The sequence below is a fragment of the Dasypus novemcinctus genome, chromosome 30 (assembly GCF_030445035.2).
Source record: "Dasypus novemcinctus isolate mDasNov1 chromosome 30, mDasNov1.1.hap2, whole genome shotgun sequence".
Classification (NCBI taxonomy): domain Eukaryota; kingdom Metazoa; phylum Chordata; class Mammalia; order Cingulata; family Dasypodidae; genus Dasypus; species Dasypus novemcinctus.
The window spans coordinates 19,393,340-19,420,132 of record NC_080702.1 but is presented as its reverse complement, the minus strand read 5'-3'; the positions used below and the strand labels follow the sequence as shown (position 1 = coordinate 19,420,132).

At 38.8% G+C, this 26,793-nt stretch overlaps 1 protein-coding gene across 2 annotated transcripts in view; it reads right to left on the bottom strand.

Annotated features, from left to right (window-relative positions):
* LOC131276918 (zinc finger protein 705F-like) overlaps positions 1-25,296 on the bottom strand; it is a 276,256-nt gene extending 250,960 nt beyond the window's left edge. For both annotated transcript variants that reach the window (XM_071212740.1, XM_071212739.1), the window contains exon 1: positions 25,195-25,296. The gene's annotated coding sequence lies outside the window, so the exon portion shown is untranslated. The remainder of the gene's footprint in view (positions 1-25,194) is intronic.
* Positions 25,297-26,793: the final 1,497 nt, after the last annotated feature.

The window sequence follows — 26,793 nt, the reverse complement described above, 5'->3', positions numbered from 1 at the left end:
AACAAGTGCCATGCCACGCAGGGGTGTACCCCACAAAGGGGAGCACCACGTGCAAGGAGTGCATCCCATAAGGAGAGCTGCCCAGTGTGAAAGAAAGTGCAGCCTGCCCAAGAATGGCAACGCACACACAGAGAACTGATGCAGCAAGATGACACAACAAAAAGAAACACAGATTCCCATGCCCCTGACAACAACAGAAGCAGACAAAAAAAAAAAGAATGTGCAGCAAATAGACACAGAGAACAGACAACTGGGGTGGGGTGGGGAGGAGAAGGGGAGAGAAATAAATAAAAATAAAGAACTTCTCTGACCACAGTGAAATAAAACTGGAAATCTGCAAGGACCAGAAACCCAGATTAGGCACCAAGATATGGAAGTTAAACAACACATTCTTGGACAAACAGTGGGTCAAAGAGGAAATCTTGAAAGAAATCAGTAACTACTTTGAAGCTAATGAAAATGACAACACAACATATCAAACTCATGAGATGTAGCAAAAGCTCTACTATTAGGGAAATTCATAGCCATAAATTCATACATCAAAAAAGGAGAGCTAAATTTGAAGGCCTAAATGCAAACTTGTAGAAATTAGTAAAAAAAAAACAACAACAAACTAACCCTAAAGGAAGAAGAAAGAAATAACAAAGATCAGAGCAGAACTAAATGAAATGCAAAATAGAAAAGCAGTAGAAAATATAAACAAAACAAAGAGGTGGTTCGAGAAGATCAATAAAATTGACAAACCCTTAGCTAGATAAACAAAGAAAAAAAGAGAGAAGATGCAAATACACAAAATAAGGGAAGTGGACTTGGCCCAGTGATTAGGGCATCCATCTACCACATGGGAGGTCTGCGGTTCAAACCCCGGGCCTCCTTGACCCGTGTGGAGCTGGCCCATGCACAGTGCTGATGTGCGCAAGGAGTGCCGTGCCACACAGGGGTGTCCCTTGCATAGGGGGCTCCACACACAAGGAGTGTGTCCCATAAGGAGCGCCGCCCAGCAGGAAAAAAAGTGCAGCCTGCCCAAGAATGGTGCCGCCCACACGGGGATCTGACACAACAAGATGATGCAACAAAAAAAAACACAGATACCCGTGCCGCTGACAACAATAGAAGCAGACAAAGACGACGCAGAAAACAGACACAGAGAAGAGACAACTGGGGGCAAGGGGAGAGAAACAAATAAATGAAATAAATAGATCTTTTAAAAAATACACAAAATAAGAAATTAGAAAGGTAATGTCACCACTGACCACACAGAAATTATGAATATTGTAAGAGAATAGTTTAAAAAACTATATGACAACAAGAAGGACAACTTAGATGAAATGGACAAATTCCTAGAAACACATAAGTATCCTATATTGATGAAAGAAGAAATTCGTTATCTTAACAAGCCTTCACATAAAAAGAGATAGACTCAGTCATTAAAAACCTCCCAACTAAGAAGAACCCTGGGCAAGACAGCTTCATAGGTCAATTCTACCAAACATTCTGGAAAGAAATAACAGCTATCTTGCTTAAACTCTTTCAAAAAATCAAAAGAGTAGAATGTCTCCTAACTCCTTGTATGAAGCCAACATAACCTAATAACAAAGCCAAAATAAGTCACCACAATAAAGGTAAATTACAGCCCAATGTCTCTGATGAATCTAGAAGTGAAAATGCTCAAAAAAAAAAGCTTGCTAATTGGGGGGTGAGTGGAATGCAGGAACCTCTTAAATTATTTAATGTAACAATTTGGGGATCTACATATCAATAAAAAAGACAATTTAACTAAAAATATATGTAAAAATTACTAATTAATTGTATTCAACAACACATTAAATGAATTTTACATCATGACCAAGTGGGTTTCATTCCCGGTATGCAAGGAAGGTTCAACAGAAGAAAATTAATTAATATAATACACCACATAAACAGATCAAAGGAAAAAAATCACATGATATCTACAGATGCAGAAAAATCATTTCACAAAAATACAGAACACTTTCTTGATAAAAACACAGCAAAAGATAGCAATAGAAGAAAACTTTCTGAATGTGATAAAGGATTTACATGAGAAACCCACAGTTAACATCATTTACAATGGTGAAACTCTAAAATCTTTCTCTCTAAGATCAGGAACAAGACAAGGATGCACACTATCACCTCTCTTATTTAATCTCGTGTTAGAAAGACTTCCCTGGGCACTGAGGCAAGAACCAGATATAAAAGGCATCCAAATTGGAAAGGAAGAAGTTAAAATTCACTATTTGTACATGACATGATCCTTTACATAGAGCACCCTGAGACGTCTACAACAAAGCTTCCAGAAATTATAAATGAGTTTGGTAACGTTGTAGGATATAAGATCAATACACAAAAAACAGTAGCATCATGGATAATGAACAACCTGAAGAGGAAATCAAGAAACAAATACCATTTACAATAGCAAATTAAAAAAGTAAAGTACCTAGGAATAAATTTAACTAAAGATGCAAAAGACTTAAACACAGAACTACACAACACTGTTCAACGTAATCAAAGAAGACTTACATAAATGGATGAATATTCCCTGTTCAGGGATAGGAAGACTAAATATCATTACAATATCTAGCCTACCCAAACTGATCTACAGATTCAAAGCAATCTCAATAAAAATCAACACAGTGGTGCTGACTGAAAATCAGCACTTGTAAGGAACAGCTTCTTTCCACCCAGGTAGGATTGGAGGTCTAGCCTAAAACCCAGTCCCACCTCTGGCAGGGAAGAAGCTGGGGGAACTTGCACTGCCTCCCTGGGAAGCAGCAAGCCACGCTGCAGAGGTTGGTGCCCATCCTACCCTAGGGGCACAAGCTGCCTCAGGAACTATTCCATGGCTGGTGTAGAAAACTCCATTTCCCATAAACAGTGGAGAAAGAGACAAATGTCCACTGACCTCAGATACTGATTAGTGGACTCAGCCGGTTAAAGCATAATCCTAGAGCCAGCTGGAGCCTGAGCCTGTCAAGTGGGAAAGAGTCCAGTAGCTGCCATCTTGACTCTGCCCCCAGCATGAAGGGGAGCCTCGCTGACTGTAATCCAGTGAAGTTAGGGACAGGCTTCTTTCCACCAAGATTGGACTGCAGCCCTAGCCTGGGCTCCAGCCCCACCTCCAGCAGAGAGGAAGCTGGCAGGACCTGCACCAGGCTCTCCAGGCAACTGCAAGTGCTCTCTGCTGGCAGAAGATGAATAGTCAGACACCTGGGGCTGAATCCCTGCACCCCAAGAGAATAGGGGAGGAGCTAGGTATCCTCGGCCTCTCCAGGCAATGGCAGGAATTTTCAGCCCACAGAGATTTGTTCAGTGCCTTTTAGCCCATCTCCACCTCTGTTCCCCAACAGGATAGGAGGGGGTTGGTGTTGCCTCAACCTCTCAGGGCAACAGTTTGGGGCTTCACAAGTCTGGCTATTGGGCACGTGTGGCTCCACCTCCATTCCCAACAGGAAAAGAGATGGACTGTGTTTGCCTAGCCTCTTTGGGTAACTGCAGGAGATTTTGGCCCACAGCTGGTCTGGTGGGTATTTATAGATGCAACCTCACCCCCCCCCCCATAGGAAAGAAGGGGCTGGTCTTTCCGCAGTCTTTTTGGGCAATAGCAGACCTTCAGCCTCCATGGGATGGACTATTGGATGCCTATGAATCCATCCCCACCCCCAAAAGGATAAGAGTGTTTTGGTGTCTCCACAGCCTCTCTGGATAATGGTGGGAACATCAGTGAACAGGGTCTGTACTGTCAGGTGTCTGTGGATCCAAACCCATGCCTTAATAAGATAGAAGGGGGCTGGTGTTTCCTCAACCTCTCCAGGCAATAGCAGGTATTCTCAGCCTAAAGGGACTGAACTGTTGAGCACCCATAGAACCACTTCTGCCACCCAATAGGATAGGAGGTACCTGGTGCTTTCTCAGCCTTTCCAGGCAATGATAGGTAATTTCAACCTAGAGGACTTAACTGTTGAGCATCTGTGGTTCTGTTCCCATCCCCTAAAGGGCAGAAGGGACAGCACTCCCTAAGCCTCTCTGGGCAACTTCAAGCATATCTGACCCACAGAGATTAGATTGTTGGCCACAGTAGAAGGTCCATTCCCACTCCAAGTAGGGACAGGGTCTGGTGATACATCAGTTTACTGAGCAACTGTGGTCATTTTGGAGTATAGCTCCATCCCTGCCTAAGGTAGGGGAGGAAGGGGTGCGAAGCTTAATCAGGGCCTCTGGGTGACTACAGACAGTCTTGTGCAAAACTGGGATTATAATACATGGCTACAGCTCTGTCCCTAGCCATGAGAGAGGACAAAGTTGGGAGAAATTTCATCAATTCCTGGGGCAACGTGGGCAGCTTCAGCCTCCATAGCTTGCAGCACCAACTAAATCCTTGGTTCCTACTACACAATCAGAAAGGGAGAAAAGATAATAAATCCCTAAACTAAAGGGAGAAACTGCACCCAGAATAAATACATCTAGCAAGTCAGATGTGCAAACACCAAAAAATAACAATCCATACCAAGAAACAGGAAATGATGGCCCAGTTAAAGGAACAAGATAAACCTGCAGATGACATAAAGGAGTTGAGACAACTAATCTTAGATGTTCAAACAGATCTCTCAATAAATTCAGTGAGATGGCTAAAGTGATTAAGGATATTAACTAGACCTTGAATGAGCACAAAGCAGAATTTGAAAGCATACACAGAAAAATAGCAGACCTTATGAGAATGAAAGAAGCAATAAATAAAATAAAAAATACATGGGAGGCATATAACAGATTTGGGGAAGCAGAAAAAAGGATCGGTGAGCTTGAAGACATGACCTCTGAAAGGGAACAAACAAAAGAATAAATGAAGGAAAGAATGGAGAAAGTTCAACAGGGTCTCAGGGAACTAAATAACAGCAAGAGACATGTAAACATACATGTCATGGGTTTCCTAGGAGGAGAAGAGAAGCAAAGAAGTGCAGAAAGACTATTTGAAGAAATAATGGTAGAAAATTTCCCAACCCTATCAAAGGACATAGATATCCATGTCCAAGAAGCACAACGTATGCCCATCTGAAGAAATCCAAATAGACCAACTGTGAGACACATACTAATCAGAATGACAAATGCCAGAGACAAAGAGAGAATTCTGAGAGCATCAAGAGAAAAGCAATGCATAACATATAAGGGATACGTAATAAGATTAAGCACCAATTTCGCATCAGAAACCATGGAGGCAAGAAGGCACTCATATGATATATTTCAGATATTGCAGGAGAAAAAACTGCCAGCCAAGGATTTTATACCCAGCAAGATTATCTTTTAAAAATGAGGGTGAGATTAGAATATTTACAGATAAACAGAAATTGAGAGAGTTCATAACAAAAAGACCAGCTTTCCAAAAAATACTAAAGGGACTGTTAAAACCTGAAAAGAAAAGACAGGAAAAAGAGGCCGGGAAGAGACTCTATAAATGACAACTGTATCTGTAATAGTAACTACAAGTGTCAAATATAAAATGACAAACAAAATGCAAAGATCAAAATGGATGAAAAAAGAACTGCCTTTACAGTAATAACATCGAATGTTAATAGATTATACTCCCCAATCAAAAGACATAGACAGGCAGAATGGATAAGAAAATATAAGCCATCTATATGGAGTTGCAAGAGACTCACCTTAGACCCAAGAATACCAGTAAGTTGAAAATGAAAGGCTGGAAAAAGATATTCTATGCATGCAATAACCAAAAAAATAGTTATATCAGATGATACAGACTTTCAAAGCAAAACTGTTATTAGAGAGAAGGACAGACATTACATATTAATAAAAGGGATGATTCGCCAGGAAGAAATAATAATCATAAGTATATATGCACCTAACCAGGATGCCCCTAGATACATGAGGCAAACACTGGCAAAACTGAAGGGAGAAATAGACAACTCTACAATAATAGTGGGAGACTTCAATACACCACTCTCAGCAAAGGATAGAACACCTGGGCAGAAGATTAGTAAAGAAACAGAGAGCTTAAATAATATGATAAATGGACTAAACCTTATAGACATATACAGAACACAGCCCCCAAAACAGCAGAATATACATTCTTTTCATGTGTTCATGAGTCTCTCCAGGATACACCATATGTTGGGACACAAAGCAGATCTCAATAAATTCAACAAAATTGAAATTATACAAAGCACTTTCTCTGATCATAATGGAGTAAAACTGGAAATCAACAAGTGGAAATAAAGGGAAAATTCACATATATACGGACATTAAACAACACACTCTTAAATAATCAGTTTATCAAAGAAGAAATTTCAAGAGAAATCAATAAATATCTTGAGACAAATGACAAAGAGAATACAATATAGAAGAACCTATGGGATGCTGCAAAGGCACTGTTGAGAGGAAAATTTATAGCCCTCAATGCTTACATTAAAAAAAGAAGAGCTAGCTAAAATCAATGACCTAACTACACAGCTGGAGGAAATAGAAAGAGAACAGCAACCTAATCCTAAAGCAAGTAAAAGGAATGAAATAACAAATATCAGAGCAGAAATAAATGAAATTAAGAACAAAAAACAATAGAGAAGATTAACTAAATCAACAAACTCTTACCTAAACTAACTAAGAAAATGAGGGAAGGTGCAAATAAATGAAATAAAAAATGAAAAAGGGAATCTTACTACTGATGCAACAGAAATGAGATCATAAGATGACAATATAAATAACTTTATGCTAAAAAACTAGACAATTTAGATGAAATGGAAAAATTCCTAGGAATGGACAATCTACGTTGACACTAGAAGAAATAGAAGAGCTCAACAAACCAATCACAACTAAAGAAATTGAAACAGTCATCAAACAACTCCCCAAAATGAAAAGCCCAGGACCAGTGGTTTCACAGGTGAGTTCTATCAAGCATTCAAAGAAGACTTAATACCAATCTTACTCAAGCTCTTACAAAAAATTCAACAAGAAGGAATGCTACCAAACACATTCTATGAAGCCAGTATCACTCTAATACCAAAGCCAGATAAAGATATTACGAAAAAAGGAAAATTACAGACCCATTTCTCTAATGAATACAGATGCAAAAATCCTCAATAAAATACTTGCTAATTGAATCCAACAACACATTAAAACAATTATCCATCATGATCAAGTGGATTTTATTCCAGGCATGCAAGTCTGTTTCAACACAACAAAATCAATCAGCATAATACACCGCATTAATAAATCAAAGAAGAAAAATCACCTGATCTTATCAATTGACACAGAAAAGGCATTTGACAAAATACAGCATCCTTTCTTGATAAAAATACTACAAAAGTAGGAATTGAAGAAAATTTCCTCAACATGATAAAGGCCATATATGAAAAACCCACAGCTAACATTGTACTCAATGGTGAACAACTTGTCAGGGACAAGACAAAGGTGCCACTGTCACCACTGTTGTTCAATATATTGCTAGAGGTTATATAGCTAATCAGGCAAGAAAAAGAAATAAAAGGCATCCAAATTGGAATGGAAGAATTAAAACTTTCACTACTGACAGATGATATGATTGTATATTTAGAAAATCCAAAAAAAAAAAAAAACTACAACAAAGCTGCTAGAGCTAATAAATGATTTCAGTAGAGTGTCAGGATACAAGATCAATACACAAAAATCAGTGGTGTTTCTATACACTAATAATGCACAATCTGAAGGCGGGGCAAGATGGCATTTGAGTAAGTACACCATCATCATTTCTCTTACAAAAGACCGGTTGTGTGGTGACAGTGTCCTACCAGAGCAGGTTGGTTTGGGAAACTGCAGGGCAGGAGGTGTCTGGACATCAATCTGGCAAGACTGAAGCAGAAGTGGTGTTTGCTCAAGATAGAACTGTGGGTTTCTAACACTGAACTTGGAAGTCTTCCCCCTAGGGCTAAGGGCCACAGCGTTCACTGAGAACTGCTGGCTCTCGGGCGGAGATTCCAAGCCCCATGTTTCCCAAATGTGTGAACCCCAAACCTGTGTCCCCTGAACTCCCATGGCCCACATTTCACAGACCTACATACTCCAAGTCCTCATGTTTCTGGGCCTCTGTTTCCCAAGTCCAGCACTCCCAGAAATCTGGCATTGCCCTACCCCTCCCATCATGGACTAACTCTGGGAGTGGGAGGGTTTAGGTGGGAGGTGAAGAGGGGCCAAGGAGTGGAGGTTCAATTTTCTGGTTTCCCCCTTTTATTGAGTTTGGAGGAGCATATCAGCCGATTTCCAGAGAGTCTAGGAAGAGAGGAGAGGTGAATCCAGTGAGAGCCCAATTTACCTAAACACCATGAGATGGGAAACTTGGTTTGAGAGAAGGTGGAGTCATAAAATTAACTAGCCTCCTTGTAGCACACCTAAGGGAGAGGGACAGTAGGATGTGCTTTACAAGCTTCTAATAGCATATTTAGGGTTTCTGACAAGAGGTAGGTTCTCTCTCAAGAAATTAAGAGTCATTTTCTCAAGTGAGTTGGTTCACCAGGGACCCATTTGAATTTCCTACAGGAGCCTTTATGCAGCCTTCCTGCTGCCTTGGGAGAGAGGAAAGTGAGGAAGGGAAAAAAGGGGAAGGTCAGACCCCTAAGGCGTTTATTCAAATGCAAAGAGGATTCTTTGCCTGAGTCCTTGTCAGGTCTTTTTGTCTTCTTGTTTTTTCTTCCTCTTTATCCCCACCACCATCTTTTTTTTTCTTCCTTTTTTTCTCCCCTCTCTTTTTCTTCTTCTGCTTTTTTTATTCTTTCTTTTTCTATTTTTTTCTTTTTTTTTAATATTAGTGCTGCAGGCAACATTTCTTATTTGCTATGCTTCCTCATCCTCAATTTTCTCTTTTCTCTGCATACTGATTTTGGCTACCAAAGCAATCCCCTTTCCTTTACATCATTCTCTCCTCCACCACTTCCTGCTTCTCTTAAATCCCACCTCTCTCTGTTTAGCCCCCAATATTCCTGACTTTTTATCTCTAATACCTCGAATCTGTTCTCTATCATTTATTCACTCTTTATATTATTGTCCTCCCTTTTCTTTTTCCTTCTATCCTGACCACACTGACCTTTGAATTCATTGTACATTCATCCCAATATTCAGTTTAATATATTATAGGTACTCCACTTTTTTACAGTTGTAACTATACACAGCTTCCATGAGTTCTATATCCATTCTCCTAGATCTCACATGGTTCTTCTGCAAACATTCACTATCAATACTGCTATGTTATTTTTCTTTTCTTACTCCTTTTGCTGTCTATGGACCTAATATTTTCCTTCAAGGAACCTAGTCAACAACAAGGAAATAGAATAAGAAGAAAAAAGTAACAAAGAAAAGTCTTAAGACACACACAAAAACAACAAATAATTAAAACACAAGACCAGAATAAGAAGACAATCAACAGAATAAAAAACAAGATAAAATGATGACCAGATAACAACAAAAAACTACTAATAATCAGGAAAACATGGCCCAGTCCAGTGACCAAACTAAAAACCAGGAAGAGAAGTGGAACATTGAACAATTAAAGTTCCCAAAACATGTATCATGGACCGATTCAATAAAGTGAGGGACAAGATTAAGCATATTAAGAAACACTTAGAGAGCGTACAGAAGAAATTGTGACCATGAACAAAAAGATCATAGAGATGATGGGGATCCATAGCACAATCCAAGAAATCAAAAATACACTCTAAGCAAATAAGAGCAGATTTGAAGAGGCAGAGGAAAGAACTAGTGATGTGGAAGACAGTACATCTGAAATCAGATAGTAGAATTAATCAATAAAAAGATAGAAAAAATCCAGCAGGGACTTCGGGACCTGACTGACAATGCAAAATGCACAAATATCACATTGTAGGCATCCCAGAAGGAGAAGAGAAGAGAAAGGGGACAGAAGGTGTGTTGGAGGAAATCAGGGCTGAAAACACCCCACATCTATTGAGGGAGATGCATGTACATGTCCAGGAAGCACAATGCACCCCGAACAGCATAACTCCCAACAGGCCTACCCCAAGACATATATATACTTCTCAAATTATCCAATGTTCAAGACAAAGAGAAAATACTAAAAGCAGCAGGAGAAAAGAGAACCATCAAAAGCAAGGGAGGCTCCATAAGATTAAGTGCTTGTCTCTCATCTGAAACCACGGAGGCAAGAAGGCAGTGGTATGACATAATCAAGGTACTAAAAGAAAAGAATTTCCAACCAAGAATACCTTATCCAGCAAAGCTAGCATTCAAAAATGATGGAGAGTTCAAAATATTCACGGATAAACAAAAGTAAGAGGGTATGCCAACAAGAAACCTGCCCTTCAAGAAATACTAAAGGGAGTTGTGCAGGAGGAAAGAAAAAAACAGGAGAGACAGAGTTAGAGGACAGTGTAAGTACAATCAAAACTACAAAAAGAGAAAAAAATTCAAACAACATAAGACAAACACAAATCCAAAGAAAAGATTCCTAATATAAGTAATTCCTTGAAAATAATAACACTAAATATCAGTGGATTAAACTCACCTGTTAAGAGACACAGATTGGAAGATTAGATGAGGAAATATGACCCATCTATAAGTCGTCTAAGAGAAACTCATCTTAGATCCAGGGATTCAAGGAGATTGAAAGTGAATGGCGGGAAAAAAAAACTTACAGGCAAACAATAACAAGAAAACGGCAGTAGTAGCTATATTAATATCAGACAAAATAGACTTTAAATGCAAACAATTGTGACAGACAAAGATGGACACTACATATTAGGGAAAGGGATAATCATTCAAGAAAAAAGAATAATCATAAACATTTGCACCCCTAACAAGGGTGCCTCCATATACGTGAGGCAAACACTGGAGAAACTAAGTGAAGGAATAGATACCTCTACAATTACAGTGAGGGACTTTAACACACCACTATCACCATTAGACAGAACATCTCAAAAGAGAATCAATAAAGAAACAAAGACTTTGAACAATATATTAGAGGAGCTGGACCTAACAGACATATACAGAACATTACAACCAAATACAGCAGGATATACATTTTTCTCAAGTGCACATGGATCATTCTCCAAGATAGACCACATGCTAGGCCACAAAGAAAGTCTCAATGAATTCAGAAAGACTGAAATCATACATAATTTCTCTGACCACAGTGGAGCAAAGCTGGAAATCTGCAAGGACCAGAGACCCAGATTTGGCACCAAGATATGGAAGTTAAACAACAAAATCTTAGAAAAACAGTGGGTCAAGGAGGAAACCTCAACAGAAATCAATAACTATCTTGAAACTAATGAAAATGATAACACAACATATCAAAACTTATGGGATGCACCAAGAGCTGTACTGAGAAGGAAATTCGGAGCCATAAACTCATACATCAAAAAAGAAGAGCTAAAATTGAAGAACGAACTGAACGATTGGAGGAATTAGTAAAAAAAACAAACTAACCACAAAGAAAGAAGAAAGAAATAATAAAGATCAGAGAAGAACTAAATGAAATAGAAAATAGGAAAACACTCAAAAAAATAAACAAAACAAGAGAGCTGGTTCTTGGAGATCAATCAAAAATGACAAACCCTTAGCTAGACTAACAAAGAAAAAAAGACAGAAGATGAAAATACACAAAATAAGAAATGGGAAGGGTGATATTACCACTGACCCCTACTGAAATAAAGACTATCATTAAGAGGATACTTCAAAAGACTGTATTCCAATAAGAAAGACAATTTGGTGGAAATGGACAAATTCCTAGAAACACATAAGCAGTGTACATTGACAAAAGAAGAAACTGATGGTCTCAACAAACCAATCACAAGTAAAGAGAATCAGTTATTAAAAACTTCCCAACTAAGAAGAGCCCTGGGGCAGATGGCTTCACAGGTGCAGTCTACAAAACATTCCGGAAAGAAGTAACACCAATTTTGCTTAAACTCTTCAAAAAAATTGAAATCGAAGGAACATTGCCTAATTCATTTTGTAACACCAACATTACCCTAATACCAAAGCCAAACAAAGAAACCACAAGAAAGGAAAATTAAAAACCAGTCTCTCTAATGAACCTAGAAGTGAACATCCTCAACAAAATACTTGCTAATCGTATTCAAAAATACATTAAACAAATTATACACCATGACCAAGTAGGCTTCATTCCTGGTATGCAAGAATGGCTCAATATAAGAACACCAATTAATATAATACACCATATAAACAAAATGAACGGGAAAAAAATCACATGATCCTATCTACAGATGCAGAATGACAAAATACAACACCCTTTCTTGATAAAAACACTGCAAAAGATTGGAATAGAAGGAAACTTTCTGAATATGATAAAGGGTATATGCGAAAAACCCACAGCCAACATCATTTACAAAGGTGAAATCCTAAAATCTTTCCCTCTAAGATCAGGAACAAGACAAGGATGCCCACTATCACCCCTTCTATTTTAACACTGTCTTAGAAGTACTTGCTCAAGCACTGAGGCAAGAACCAGATATAAAAGTCATCCAAACTGGGAAGAAAGCAGTTAAAATTTCTCTATTTGCAGATGACATGATAATATACATAGAATACCCTGAGAAGTCTCCAGATAAGCTTCTAAGGACTTATACATGAGTTCAGTAAAGTCACAGGGTATACGATCAATGCACAAAAATCACTAGCATTCTGTACACCAATGATCAGCAATCTGAGGAGGAAATCAAGAAAGAAATACCATTTACAACAGCAAATAAAAAAATCAAATACCTAGGAATAAATTTAACCAAAGATGTAAAAGACGTATACACAGAAAACTACACAAAACTGTTCAAGGAAATCAAAGAAGACCTAAACAAATGGAAGAATATTCACTGTTCATGGATAGGAAGACTAAATATTATTAAGATGCCTAACCTACCAAAACTGATCTAGAGATTCAATGCAATCCCAATAAAATCAACACAGCATTCTTTAAGGAACTAGATAAACTCTGAAATTTATTTGGAAAGGAAAGAGGTCCCAAATAACCAAAGACACATTGAAAAATTGAAAAAGAAAAATGAAACCAGAGGAAACACACTACCTGACTTCAAAACATACTACAAAGCTACAGTAGTGAAAATGGCATGGTATTGGCACAAGGATAAAAACACTGAGCAATGGAACTGAATAGAGAGCTCTGATATAGATCCTCATATATACAGTCATCTGATACTCAACAAGGCCACCAAGCCCACTTAACTGGGAGAGAATGGCTCCTTCAACAAATCGTGTCTAGAGAATTGGATATCAATATGCAAAAGAAGGAAAGAGGATTACTATTTCACACCTCATAAAAATACCAACTCAAGATGGATCAAAGACCTAAATGTAAGAACAAAGACCATAAAGACCTAGGAAAACAACATAGGGAAGCACCTACAGGACCTTGTAATAGGAAATGGCTTCATGAACTTCACACCAAAAGCACAAGCAGCAAAAGAACCAATAGATAAATGGGACTTCCTCAAAATTAAAGCCTCTTGCACCTCAAAGGAGTTTGTCATGAAAGTGAAAAGAGAGCCTACACAATGGGAGAAAATATTTGGTAACCACATATCTGATAGTAGACTAATATCCTGCATATATAAAGAACTCCTATATCTCAAAAATAAAAAGACAACCCATTTAAAAAATGGGAAAAAGATCTGAACAGATGCTTCTCCAAAGAAGAAATACAAATGGCTAAAATGCACATGAAAAAAATGCTCAAAATCTCTAGCTATTAGGGGAATTTAAATCAAAACTATAATGAGGGAAACGGACTTGGCCCAGTGGTTAGGGCATCCGTCTACCACATGGGAGGTCGGTGGTTCAAACCCTGGGCCTCCTTGACCCGTATGCTGGCGGCCCATGCGCAGTGCTGATGCACGCGAGGAGTGCCGTGCCACGCAGGGGAGTCCCCCGCATAGGGGAGCCCAACGCGCAAGGAGTGTACCCTGTAAGGAGAGCTGCCCAGCGTGAAAGAAAGTGCAGCCTGCCTAAGAATGTACCGCACACACGGAGAGCTGACGCAACAAGATGACACAGCAAAAAGAGACACAGATTCCCGTGCTGCTGACAACAACAGAAGCGGACAACGAAACAAGATGCAGCAAATAGACATAGAGAACACACAATGGGGGGGGGGGGATAAATAAATAAAAAACTCTTCAAAAAAAAAACTATAATGAGATACCATCTTACTCCCATAAGACTGGCAGCTATTAAAAAAAATAGAAGACTACAAGTGCTGTAGAGGATGTGGAGGAACAGGAGCACTCATCCACTGCTGGTGGGAATGCAAATGGGCCCAGCCATTCTGGAGGACTGTTTGGCGGTTTCTCAAAAAGTTAGCTATAGATTTGCCATATGACCCAGCAATTCCACTGCTGGGTATATAACCAGAAGATCTGAAAATACGGACACAAACCAATATATGCACACCAATGTTCATAGCAGCATTATACACTATTGCCAAAAGAAGGAATCAACTCAAATGCCCATCGACGGATGAATGGATAAATAAAATGTCATATGTACATACAATGGAACACTACTGACCTATAAGAAGGAATATAATACAAACACATGTGATAACATGGATGAATCTTGAGGACCTTATGTTGAGTGAAGCAAGCCAGGCATTGAAGGACAAATACTACATGACCTCTCTGATATGAAACAAGCAAACTGTGCTGTCTCAGAGAGCTCAAGTCTGGAAGATAGGCTTAAAGGAATCTGGGGGATGAGGAAAGTTGTGAGCTGACACTTACATGGGTGAAGTCTATGACAAGCTGGAGGTTAAGTATTTTTATATGGAAGGAATAAGATGGGGGCATAGGGATACCTTTCGGTGGGACTTTGTGGGATTGAGGGGGTTAGGCTTGGGAGGATGGGTCAGAATACCCAAGGAATTGGGGAGAGGGCTGGGGGAACCATTGAATATGGGGGAATGTCAGGTATATGGTTGAAACTATACTGTTGAGAAAACTATTTAGAAAATATAATAACGAAGCATCACGTGTTTAAGGTGCTTAAGGGGAAGGCATCTGGTATAGGGGCAAGCTACTAGGGAGTATGTGAGTGATCATTTTGTCATAGTGTGTTATAACATTGGGTGGAGACCCATACAATGATTGTGAAGGTGTACCCACATCCTGGGGAGATCTGATGTTCCCAAAGAGAGGGAATTGTGTCTCCCAAGAGGATTGCTGGCTCCAAATTAGTTAGGGCAGGTGAATATGTCAAGCCCTCAGCATTGCTGCAGTATCTGTAAATCGGGTTCCTTAAGTAGTGAAGACTGAGTGTCAGTGTGCCCTGAGGGGAGGGGGAGAGAGATATAGCATGGACGGAAGAAGGGAACTGGGGGGCAATGGAAGTGATCCACAAGATTATACAATGATGGATATGTCAACTTACATCTAAAGTGTATAAAAGCCTCTAAACTAAAATGTAAACTATAGTGTAAAACATAAGGAAACTGAAAACTTAGAAATTTGTACAGTCTAAAATAGAAAAAATAATGTAAACCAAAATGGAACCATGTTTGATAGCTATGTTTCAAAATTTGTACATACCTGCATCAAATATAACATGAATATGTAAAGAGATCATTGCTGGGGAAAGGGGAAAAGGGTTTAATGTTCGATATCTGGGAGTCCCCAATACTGTGTATGTGAATTACTGTGATCTAAAACTTTTTTGAAGACAAAATAAAAAATTAGAAAAAAAAAAAGGAAGGATGTGGACACTGAGGAAGAAATGAAAATGTCTTGCCACTGTACATACAGGGCAACACCTACTACAGTGATGAAAGGTAAAATGTTAGAAACAAAGCTTTATAATATCTTTCATTTTATGAATACATCAATTTATTTTTATTTTAGTATTTCTAAATTGCTATGTATTCTATTTCTAAACTTTAAACCCATCACTGTATTTCAATTTTCTATTAATTGAATTTGGCAATATATTAAGATTCATTGTTGAAGAAGTTTTGGATCACAGAGAGGTTCAACTGTGGCAGGGGAGGAACTCCAGTGTAGGGTGTTATTGATGGGGGGCACATGGGTGGGGAGGAGTTCTCCAGGGCAAGTATATAGGGAACATAAATAAGTTACAAGGTATGTTGGGTATTTTTGTAGTAGTTACAGTTATAAACATCAACTGTGTAATCTAAGCCCCCTCTTGATCTAGAGGTGGAGGGGACATCACCATCCTGGAGTCCACATAATGGAGGAATAAAATATGGACTATAGTGGACTTACTGATATTCTACTATAAAACTACTGTGATGAGAAATCGAAGAAATTTTAGTATCGAGGAGAACATGGTCACAGTAGTTGCTGAGGACAGGAAGAGGGTAGAAGAGATGTGATGTGGGGGCAATTTTCAGATTTTGAGTTGCTTTAATGATACTGCAGGGTCAGAGCATCTGACCTTTATATATCCTGCCATAACCCACTGAATGTACTGGGGGAGAGTGCAAACTACAGGGTAAACTATTATCTGTGTAGTGCAGCAGTGCCCCAAAATGTCTTCACTGAGTGCGATGAGGGTGCCGCAATGATGAGGGAGGTTGTTGGTGTGGGAGGAGTGGGGTGGGGGGGTATACAGGAACCTCATATTTTTTAGTGTAACATATTTTTGTGATGTATATATCTTCAAATATACAATTTACAAAAATAATGTGGTGCAGAGAGGGGAGTGGGTTATATGGGAATCTCATGTTCTTTCTAAGGTTTTTTAACGTAACATCCCTTATGATCTATTAACTAAAAAAAAAAATTTAAATGCACAATCTGAGGAGGAAGTCAGGAAAAAATTCCATTTACAATGGCAACTAAAAGAATAAAATATTTAGTAATAAAGTTAACCAAGAATGCAAACAACTTGTATTCAGAAAACTGTAATGCATTGCTAAAAGAAATAAAAAAAGAACTAAATAATTGGAAAAACATTCTATGCTCATGGATAGGAAGACTAAATATCATTAAGATATCAATTTTACCCAAATTGATATACAGATTGCAGGGAATCCCAATCAAAATTCCATCAGCATTTTTTAAGCAAATGGAAAACACAATCAGCAAATTTATCTGGAAGGGGAAGAGGCTCCAAATAGCCAGGAACATCTGAAAAAGGAAAAGTGAAGTTGGAGGACTCTCACTTCTAGACTTTTAATCATATTACATAGCGACAGTGGTAAAAACAGCATGATATTGACATAAAGATAGACACATAGACAAATGGAACTGAAATGATCATTCAGAAACAGACCCTCAAATCTTCAACCAAGTGATTTTTGACAAGTCTGTCAAGCTCTCCCAGTTGGAGCAGAACAGTTTATTCAATAAATGGTCTTGGGAGAACTGGATATCCGTAGGCAAAAGAAAGAAAGAAGACCCCTACCTCACACCTTATACAAAAATTAACTCAAAACGGATCAAAGACCTAAATATAAAAGTAAGTACAATAACGCTCTTAGAAGAAAATGTAGGGAAACATGTTCAAGACCTGGTGGTAGGTGGTGGATTCTTAAACCTTACACCAAAAAGCATGAGCAATTGGGGGGGTGGAGGGGGGGGTGGGGGGGTGGGGTTGAATGGGACCTCACATATATATTTTTAATGTAATATTATTACAAAGTCAATAAAAAATAAAAAAATTAAAAAAAAAAAAAAAGCATGAGCAATAAAAGAAAACATGGATAAATGGGACCTCCTCAAACTTAAACATTTCTGTGATTCAAAGGACTTCATCAAGAAGGTGAAAAGGCAGCCCAGTTAATGGCAGAAAATACTTAGAAACCATTTATCCAGTAAGCATTTAATTTCAATTCTATATAAAGAGATCATACAACTCAACAATAAAAGACAAGCAATCCAATTTTAAAATGGCCAAACGATTTAAAAGGACATTTCTCCAAAGAGAAAATACAAATGGCCAAAAAGCACATAAAAAATGTTCCATATCACTAGCTATTAGGGAAACACACATTAAAACGACGATGAGATATCATCTAGCACCACATAGAATAGCCATTATTTAAAAAAACAGACAACAATAAGTGCTGGAGAGGATGTGGAGAAACAGGAACACTTCATCACTGTTGGTGGAAGTGTAAAATGGTGCAGCCTCTATGGAAGACAGTTTGGCAGTTCCTAAGGAAGCTAAATATAGAACTGCCATATGATCCAGCATTTCCTCTACTAGGAATATATCCAGGAGAACTAAAAACTATGACATGAATAGGCACCTGCACAGCAATGTTCATAGTGGCATTGTTCACAATTGCCAAAAGATGGAAACAATCCAAGCATCCATCCACCAACGAACTGTGGTATATATGTATGATGGAACACTATGTTACAATAAGAAGAAATGAGATTGGGAAATATGGGATAACATGGATGAATCTTGAAGACATTATACTAAGCAAAGTAAGTCAGACACAAAAGGACAAATATTGCATGGTCTCATTAATATGAAACTAAATACAAATAATAAACACATGGAATTAAAACCTAGAGTATAGATTATAAGGAGATAAGAGTAGGGTTGAGAAGAACTATAGATGTCTAATGTATGTAGAAGTTTTAATGAACTTGACTGTAAAAGTGTGGAGATGGATAGAGGTGATAGTAGCACATTATAGTGAGTAACAACTGGTTTATAAATGGGATTGTAACTGAAAAAGGTAGTCTGGGGAAGTAAATACCAATACAAAGAAAGCTAAAGAATAATCTAGGGACTGAACAACCCAGTGAGCCCAGAGGCAGTTGAGAATTGTGGTTAAGGGTACAAATGCAAGAGAGTCCTTCTGTTACCTAGGACAGATGTACATCACTATTGCAGGGTGATGGGAATACAGAGAAACACAGGAAAACTACAATTGGTGTTACCTATAGACTATGGTTAACAGCAGTACTATAACATTCTTGCATTAATGCCAAGGTATACTGTGTTGAGAAAGGAGGTGTGTGGAAAAAATGTGTCAAATGTATGCTATGGACCATGATTGGTGGTAATAGCCTGATGATATTATCTCATAATCTGTAACAAATGTTCCACCAGGGGGTAGAGTTTTATGGGAAATCTATACATCTGTATGATTGTTTTGCAGGTTCCCAATACCTATAACAAAACTACATTAAAAAAAATAGGACGGGTTGGGGGGAAAAATATACCAAATGTAAGATAATGAATATAACTGGTAGTAATATTTTGACAATGCTCTAGCATAGCTTGTAACAAATGTTTCACACCAATGCAAAGAGTTGGTGGAGGGGTGATGTATGAGATCCCTGTGAAATGTTATGTGTGTTTATTTTTTAAGTTCACAATCTTTACTATGCACTTATTGTTTATGTGTGTTCATGTATGAATGACATACTTCAATAAAAAAAATCAACACAGCATTTTTTAATAAACTAGGAAAACAAACTATGAAATTTATTTGGAAAGGAAAGAGGCTTCAAACAGTCAAAGACATATTACATGGGAAAATGAAATTGAAGGACTCACACTACCTGCCTTCAAAACAAACTACAAAGGAACAGTGTTGAAAATGGCATGATATTGACACAAAGATAGACATACTGAACAATGGAACCAAACTGAGAGTTCTGATATAAATTCTCATAAATACAGTCACTTGATATTTGACAAGGCCACCAAGCCTACTCAATTGGAGAGAATGGCCTCTTTACCAAATGGTGCTTGGAGAATTGGATATCCATAAGCAAAATAATGAAAGAGGATTACCATCTCACACCTTATACAAAAATCAACTCAAGATGGATCAAAGACCTAAATATAAGAGCCCAGACAATAAAGATCTTGGAAAACAATGTAGGGAAACATCCACAGTATCTTGTAATAGGAAATGGCTTCATGAACTTCACACCCATAGAACAAAATGCCAAAAAACAAATAGGTGAATGGGACCTCCTCAAAGCTAAAGCATTTTACACCTCAAAGGAGTTTGTCAAGAAAGTGAAAAGACAGCCTACCCAATGGGAGAAACATTTGGTAACCATATATCTGATAAAAGGCTAATATCCTGCACATAAAAAAACACCTATATCTCAAAATTAAAAAGACAAGCAACCCATTCAACAAATGGGCAAAAGATCTGAACAGATGCTTCTCTAAAGAAGAATTATAATTAGCTAGAAAGCACATGAAAAGATGCTCAAAATCACTAGCTTTTCAGGAAATGCAAATCAAAACTAGAATGACAAACCATCATACTCCCATAAGACTGGCAGCTATTAAAAAAACAAAAGACTGAAAGTTTTGGGGAGGGGAAGTGGCTGTGACCCAACCGGTTGGGCTCCCATCTGCCATATGGGAGGCCCTGTGTTCCTGTTCCAGGGCCTCCTTGTGAAGGCAAGCTCACTTGTGCACAGCAGAGAGCCAAAGGCCCATGCACCACAGTAAGCCAACGGCCCACATGCCATGGAGAGCCAACAACCTGCATGCCACAGAGAGCTGGCACAGCAAGGTGACTCAACAAAAGGGAGACAAGCAACCACAGAAGAACATGGAGCCAATGGACACAGGAAGCAGACAGAAGCAAACTGCAAGGGGGGGAGGCAGCAAGGTGATGCAAAATAGGGAGACAAGCAAACATGGAAGATCATATAGTGAATGAAGACAGGAGAGCAGACAGCAAGCAATCTACAAGTAGGGGCAATCAATCAATCAATCAATCTTTAAAATAAATGTGTTGGAGAGGATGTGGAGGAATGGGAACATTTACCCACTGCTGTGGTAATGCAGAAGGATCCAGCTGCTACAGATTTGCCATGTAACACAGCAATTCCATAGTGGGGGATATACACAGAAGAATTGAAAGAAGGACACAAACCAAAGTATGCACAACACTGTTCATCATAGCATTATTCACTACTGCCAAAGGGTGGAATCAACCCAAATTGCCATCAACAGATGAATGTATAAACAAAATGTGGAACATACATACAATGGAATACCACTCAACTATAAGAAGGAATACAGTACAAACACATAGGATAACATGGATGAATCCTGAGGACCTTATGTTGAGTGAAGCGACCCAGGCATTGAAGGACAAATACTGCATGACCTCTCCTTTGAAAGAGCAAACCAAGCTGTGTCAGAGAGCTAGAGACTGGATGATAGGCTTACAGGAAATTGGGGATGAAAGCAAGGTTGTGAGCTGATGTCTACATGAGTGAAATCTATGATAAAGTGGAGGTAAGTAGTTGTACAGGGAAGGGATAAGATGGGGGCACAGGAATATTATTGGGTGGGGCTTTGTAGGTTTGAGGGGGGCTAGGGCTGGATGAGTCAGAAGGCCCAGGGAATTAGGGGGAGGGCTTGGGGAACAGTTGAATACGCGAGACTGTCAGGTACATGGTTGAATAAGGCTGAGAAGACTCTTTAGACAATATAATAAGGAAGGATTATGAGTTTAAGGTGCTTAAAGGGGGCATCTGACACAGGGGCAAGCTTCTAGGGAGTGTGTGAATGCTCATTTGTCATAATGTGTTAAATCCTTGGGTGGAGACTATATGATTGTGAAGGTATACCCACATCCTGGAGAAACCTGATGTTCTCAAACAGGGAATTGTGTCCCTTGAAAGAATTGGTGGCTCCCAATTGGTTTGGGCAGTCTAGTATGTCAAGCACTCAGCATTGTTGCCAGTAACTGTAAATCTGGTCCCTCAAGCAGTGAAGATTGATTGTCACTGTGGGCCCTGAGGGGAGAGGGAGAAAGGTACAGAATAGATAGAAGCCCAGTAACTGGGGGGCAATGGAAGTGCTCCACAAGATCATGTAATGATGGATATAGGACATGTCAACTTATACTGATGTGGGCTATGGGTGGAAGGCTCTTTGTCTCTTCAGAGATAACCTAAGCTGTTTGACTTGTGGGTGTGGAACAGTAAGAGGCTGCAGTCCTGCCATTAGGCACAATTGCAAGGGCTCCAGTCCCAGGAAACAGTTTAACAATGCAAGGACTATAAACTTTAAGTATTTAGGGGAAATGCAAAAACCAAATATGCTAAAAGCTTATCTAGAATATCTGGAGTCCATGCTAAAAGCTTACCTAGGAAGTGGAAGCTATATATGCTAATTAAAGCCTATTGAGAACTGAAACAAAGAGACCACTTGGCCTTTCCTCTCTGGATAAAAGACATTTGAAAATCTTGTTCAGGGCTCGGGATTCAAACAGAAAGCTCCCGAGTCCCGCTGGCCGTCAATAAACCATTTTTCCTTCTCAAAATCATTCCCGAGTCCTGGCCTCTCTATACTCAAATAATTAAACTTCTCTCAAATGCTACAACAATACACAACTGTATAAAACTCTAAGCTAAAATGTAAATTATAAACTAAAAATTTAGAAATTTGTACAGTCTAAAATATAAATCATAATGTAAACCAAAATGGAACCATGTTTGAAAGCTATGTTTCAATATCTGCACATCAGCAATAGCAACTATAACATGAACATGTTAAATGATCATTGCTGTGGAAGGGGAAGTGTTTGATGCTGGATATATACGAGTGCCTTATATAGTATATGTGACTTTTCTGTGATCTAAAAGCTTTTTGAAGACAATATTAAAAATTTGTAAAAGGATATAGACCCTGAGGAAGAATGAAATTGCCTTACCCCTATACATACAGTGCAATACCTATGACAGTTATGAAAGGCAAAATCTCAAAAACAAAGTTTCATATTTTTCATTTTTGATACCCCAATTATTTTTTACTTTTAGTTTTTCTAAACTAGTATGTATTCTATTTCTAATCTTTAAATCTACCATTACTATTTCATTTTCCTACTAATTGAATTTGGCAATATATTATGCTTCATTTTCAAGGAGTTTGGACCACAGAGGGATTCAACTATGGCAGGGAAAGAACACTGGTATGGGGTGTTATTGATTGATGTTGTAGGGACAGATGCTGGACATTATATATCCTGCCATACCCCACTGCATGTAATGGGGGAGAGTGTAAACTACAACGTAAGCTATTATCCACATGATGCAGCAGAGCTCCAAAATGTATTCACCCAATGCAATGAATGTGTCACAATGATGCAAGAGGTTGTTGATGTAGGAGGAGTGGCAGGGTGGGGTGTGCGGTATATGGGAACCTCATATATTTTTGTAACTTTTTAAATCTATATAGCTACAAAAAATGCATTTAAAAATAAATATAAAAAATAAAGTGAATTGGGAAGAAAAAGACTGCTTTTGCTCAGGATCAATCACTCTATAGTCACAACTGGTCTAGATGATTAAACATATCACAGAAGTGCATGGAAACCTTACTAAAATAATCCATATGCCTCCAAGAACTATAAGTTAACTTAATGCATGTCCACTTTCAGGGTTAAGGTACTCAATTGCAAAAGATTCACAACACAAGTAAATTTTGGTCCTCTCCTCATTTATACTCTGAATACCACAGAACCTTGGATCCAACCAACAAGTGACAGTATTCCTAGTAATGGATCTTTAAACAAGATCACTTTGGATGTACTGATGTTTTGCCAGGCAAAATTTCTATTGTGGAAATTTTATAGGGCTATTCCCTGGGCAGTAAATTGCCTTAATAGCTAGTAAATTCCTGGGCAATGTGCCCTGGGTCTCCTCACAGCCCCTTAGGAGTGTATAATCAATCAAACTTTTCACTGGACTACTAGCCTCAATCTACATTCTCAAGCAAAACAGGATGAACACAGGGAGTTAATAATTCTGATTTTGCCTCTTTAGGCAGATTTTTGCTACTTTGCCATATGCTTAACACAAATGAAAACGGGATTAGATATTTATCGATCACAATAGGAGAAAATAATAAATCTACTACTATACAGCAGCACAGCAAGTCATTAGATTTTTTTGCTTATTTTATTTTAGAAAATAGCATTGCCAAATTTGTTTACTAGGCTGAACAAGGAAGCATTTTGCCATTGCCAACACCACTTCCTCTACTTAAGTTAACTCTATTGGGGAAGTTGTCTCACACATAACACAAAAGCATGAAAAAATTAAAACATGCCATATAGCTTAAAGAGATAAGGCCTTCCTGGTTCAAATCATGGGCCCTAGGCTTAGTAGCATACCATGAGGTGGGCATTCGGGCATTTTTTATTTACAATACTCATTTTAGTCTCCCTGGAGCACTCATTGCTCTCAAGAGTTTTGAATTCATGACATCAGTTACTTGTAAAATAGCAAATGATTTCTTTGTATCTAGAGTGACATAAAAATGATGATCAAGGAAAAACTGACATCATCGTGACTATGTGCCTAATATGAAAACAACCTGTAAGTACTACTCCAAGACCTCAGGCAGTAACTGAAAATGGATACAATACCTTAAATTTTGATTAATAGTTGAAAGCCAGATCAAACTGGAGGAAATTGTTAAAGAAATTAATTTATGCCACAGCTGTTTTCCCTTATACTAAGCCCTCTACCAGCAAACTGAAGCTTAACTAAGGTCCTATCTCTTTGAGGTTTAAATTTCTCCAGAACCCGAAACATAATCACAACTTGCCCTAACCTGGCGGCTTCTTTCCTGTCTTCAGCAGGAAAGTTGATCAGTTTTGTTTATTTTTGTGCAGAATTCTGTCCCCAGTTCCTGTAATTTGTTTAAATTCTCTTCCTCACTCCGTACCCCATTTTCCTTGCACATTTTGTTTCTGAGACCCTCCTCTCACAAAGCAGTTCCGTTTAAGCATCCCCACTATTTTCCTCATGAGGCTTTTCTGCTTTAGGTTTCCTCCCTGCTAGGAAAACCCTGCCTCTGGGTTTCAGATGGAGTTATTCCCGTAAGGTGAGTCCCTCCAGAAAAGTCAATTCTGCAATTAGAATCCCACCAACGGTAGTAACTAGACGGCATTAGCTACCGCCATTCTGCCTCTGTTCACCTCCCCTCCTCCACCGAGGGGCCCTTTTGTTTCCAGTACTCCTCAAAGGCTTGTTTTCCACCCTTGGTCTCTGTGGATGGACTTGGGTCTCCGTGCCTGGATATGCATAGGGTTCTTACTCACAGCTGTGAGTTCTTCTAAAATCTTTTTTTTCAGTGAGGGGCCCCCTCTAGAGAACTCCCACGCATTACATGAGACACATTGAAAGGGAAGGGAAGAGGACCGGCAGGTCATGGATGAAATTTTCCCACCTGGTATTTTTCTCTTTCTTCAATTCAAAGTTGATGGAGTCTTCGTCCAGCTTCTAACATCCTCCAGAGCGCTGGATGATGTCGCTGCCGTTTTTTAAAAGCGTTAACTTCCGTCGCTCTGTTGATGACGTCAACTCTTCGTTAGGCTCAGAGGGACGCTGAGGGACGCAGGTGCTTAGAAATCAGGCCAGGAGCTGAAATCAGCTTAAGCAAAGCATTTAATGAGAGAGAGGGGCCTTAGCAGTAGGACTTGTGGGGATTAGTTCCACCACGGGCACGGGCATGCTTAAGTGATTTATTAAAGCTCGTCTGTTCTTGCTTCAGAGCAAAAATAGCTGTGTCCTCCCTATCTCTGCACAAGCTATTGTTTTTGCTTGAAGTTTGGAAATGGCTTTTTCTTGCATTTTTGCTGGTAGATAAGATGTGAGTCTAGGGACAAGGTTTCTTGTTCCAGGACAAAACATACTTGAGAAATTTAACTTTACCCACAGGCCTTGGCCAAATCCAAAAATACGTGATATATAATCAAGAGAAATAAGCCAGATGAGGCCCTCCCTGCATATGACTTCTGTGTATGTTTTTTTCATTTCCGTGGCAATTTTCGCCCAAGCTTGGGGCAGCTGATTTTCTCCCTAGCTGCAGGGAATTTTTCAGGTTGGCCCCCAGTGTAACTACATTCCAGGTGTTCATCGCTGCTAGTAATCACAGCCGCCCTTGAGGTAAGCTGCTTTCGTGCAGAGACAGGACATCAATTGCCCTGTGAGAGGAAAGCTGACTGCAGGCACTAGTATAAAAGGAGAAATACATTATCCAGGCAACAGGCGATCTTTCTCTCTGCACTTTACAACAGATAAAAGGCAGCAGTCCTGCCCTTGGTGAGCAGGAAACAGTTAACAATGCAAGGTCTATAAACTTTAAGTATTTAGGGGAAATGCAAACAAACTATGCTAAATGCGTATCTAGAATGTCTGGAGTCCAGGCTAAAAGCTTACCTAAGATGTGGAAGATACATATGCTAATTGAGCCTATTGAGAACTGAAACAAAGGAACCATTTGGCCTTTCCTCTCTGTATAAAAGACATTTGAAAATCTTGTTCAGGGCTCAGGATTCAAACAGAAAGCTCCCGAGTCCGGCGGGCCGTCAATAAACCATTTTTCCTTCTCAAAATCATTCCTGAGTCCTGGCCTCTCTATACACAAATAATTGAACCTCTCTCAAATTCTACAACACAACAACTATTGAAAGCAGCTAATTGTGAAGTGGAAAAACAACAAAGTATTACTTTCATTCAAAGAGTATAGACTTTTGTCCATACATCCCCAATGAGGGAACATTAGATTTTGAATTCTAGGAACTCTAGACCTACAATTATGAGTCATTATAAACTTTTATTTCTGTTGGTTTAATTGTTTTTGTGTTTGTTTGTTCAATGTCAGTGTATATTTAGGTGCCTCTGGGTGGTAATATTAAATTAATGGATAATAGTTCCTAGGGGAGCTCTATTCAAATAGCCAAAAAATAAGTGCTTATATTAATACATAAGTATAAATGCTAATAAGATCTCTACAATGATAAAAATTGTAAGTCCTGATTAATGA